General features: G+C 34.5%; 1 non-coding gene across 1 annotated transcript; it reads right to left on the bottom strand.

Moving 5' to 3' along the window:
* Window positions 1-1,986: 1,986 nt before the first annotated feature.
* Window positions 1,987-2,061, bottom strand: Trnaa-agc67 (transfer RNA alanine (anticodon AGC) 67). The gene has a single exon. It is a non-coding gene; the product is annotated as a tRNA-Ala (tRNA).
* Window positions 2,062-2,576: the final 515 nt, after the last annotated feature.

Raw genomic sequence — 2,576 nt, 5'->3', positions numbered from 1 at the left:
GGATAATTTTATTCCCAACCCCTTTGTTAAATCTGTTTATCAGGCTGAGTAGTTCACTGGTGAACTTTTGGGGTCACTAAAGTACACTACCGCATCATCTGCAAATAGTGATATTTTGACTTCTTCCTTTCCAATTGATGTGCCATTGACCTCCTTTTGTTATCTGATTGCTCTGGCTAGGACATTGGGTACTATAGGGAATCGGTAGGGAGAGATTGGGGAGCCTTGTCTAGTCACTTATTTTAGTGGGAATGCTTCAAGTTTATCTTCATTTAGTTTAATGTTGGCTACTGATTTGCTGTATATTACTTTTAGTAGGTTTAGGTATGGTCCTTGAATTCCTGATCTTTCAAGGACTTTTATCATGAAGGGGTGTTGAATCTTGTCCAATGCTTTCTAAGCATCTAATGAATTGATTATGTTTATTTTTCTTTGAGTTTGTTGACATAGAGTATTATGTTGATGGATTTCTGTATATTGATCCATCCCCGAATCCCTTGGAATGAAGCCTACTTGATCATTATGGATGATTGTTTTAATGTGTTCTATGATTCGGTGTGTAAGAATTTCATCGAGTATTTTTGAGTCGATATTCATAAGGGAAATTGGTCTGAAGTTCTCTTTCCTTGTTGGGTTTCTGTGTAGTTTAGGTATAAGCATAATTGTGGCTTCATAGAAGGAATTTTGCAGTGCTCCTTTTGTTTCTACCTTGTGGAACAGTTTGAACACTATTGGTATGATGTCTTCTATGAAGATTTGATAGAATTCTTCACTAAACCCATCTGGACCTGGTCTCTGTTTGATTGGCAGATTTTTTAATAACTGCTTCTATTTCTTTAAGAGCCATGGGATTGTTTAGATCATTCATCTGATTTTGATTTAAATTTTGTTATTTTTTACCTGTCTAGAAAATTGTCCATTTGATCCAGATTTTACAGTTTTGTTGAACATAGGCTTTTAGTAGGAACTGATGAATTTTAGAATTTTCTCAGATACTGTTGTTATGTTTCCCTTTAAATTTCTGATTTTGTTAATTTGGACACATTCTCTGTGCCCTCTGGTTAGTCTGGCTAAGGGTTTGTCTATCTTATTGATTTTCTGAAAGAATCAGCTTGTGGTTTTGTTGATTCTTTGTATATTCCTTTTTCTTTGTATTTGGTTGATTTCAGCACTGAGTTTAATTATTTCCTCCCTTCTAATCCTTTTTATAGAGCTTTTATGTGTGCTGTCATGCTTCTAAATGTATGTTCTCTGCCTTTTCTTTTTCTTTTTGGAGGGATTCATTCCTTTCATTTTGTCCCACAAGTTCAAGTATGTAGTGTAATCATTTTCATTTAATTCTAAGCAGTCTTTAATTTCTTTATTTCTTCCTTGACCAAGTTATCATTGACTAGAGCATGGTTCAACTTCCATGTATATGTGGGCTTTCTGCCGTTATTGTTGTTACCAAAGAACAGTCATGATCTGATAGGATGCATGGAATTATTTCAATCCTCTTATATCTGTTGAGGCCTGTTTTGTGGCCAATCATACAGTCAATTTGGGAGAAGGTACCATAAGGTGCTGAGAACAATTTATATTCTTTTGATTTGGAATGCAATGTTCTAAAAATATCAGTTAAATTTATTTGGTTCAAAACTTCTGTTAGTTTTTCTGGGTCTCTGTTTAGTTTCTATTTCCATTATCTCTCCATTAATGATACTGGGGCGTTTAAATCTTCTACTATAATTGTATGAGATAAAATATGTGCTTTGAGCTTGAGTAAGGTTATTTTTATAAATGTAGGTACACTTGCATTTGGAGCATAGATATTTAGGATTGAGAGTTCTTCTTGCTTGATTTTTTGTTTGATGAATATGAAGTGCCCTTCCTTATTGTTTTTGATAACTTTTGGTTAAATTGATTTCATTCAAAATTAGAATGACTACTCCAGCTTATTTCTTCGGACCATTTGCATAGAAAGTTGTTTTCTAGCCTTTTTTTTTCCTTTGGAGCTGGGGATCGAACCCAGGGCCTTGCGCTTGCTAGGCACGCGCTCTACCACTGAGCCAAGTCCCCAAACCCATTTTCTAGCCTTTTACTTTGAAGTATTTTCTGTCTTTGTCACTGAGGTGTATTTCCTGTTTGCGACAAAATGCTGGGTTCTCTTTATTTATCGAGTCTTTTAGTCTATGTCTTTTTATTGGAGAATTGAGTCTATTGATGTTAAGAGATATTTAGGAATACTGATTGTCATTTCCTGATAATTTTTGTTGTTAGAGATAGAACTATGTTTGTGTGTCTCTCTTCTTTTGTTTTCGTTGCAAGATTACTTTCTTGCTCTTTGTAGGGTATAGTTTCCCTTATTATGTTGGAGTTTTCTATCTATTATTCTTTTTAAGTCTGGATTTGTAGAAAAATTTTGTGTAAATTTGGTTTTGTCATATAATACCTTGGTTTCTCCATGTATGTTAATGGAGATTTTTGCTGGATGTAGTTGCCTGGGCTGGCATTTGTGTTCTTTTAGGGTCTTATATCTTCCTATGATCTTATGGCTTTCATCTTCTCTGGTGAAAAGTCTGCTGTAATTCTAATAG

Source organism: Rattus norvegicus, chromosome 13 (genome assembly GCF_036323735.1).
Source record: "Rattus norvegicus strain BN/NHsdMcwi chromosome 13, GRCr8, whole genome shotgun sequence".
NCBI classification, from domain to species: domain Eukaryota; kingdom Metazoa; phylum Chordata; class Mammalia; order Rodentia; family Muridae; genus Rattus; species Rattus norvegicus.
Note: the sequence above shows the minus strand (reverse complement) of the source record. Positions and strands in the feature narration are given on the sequence as shown.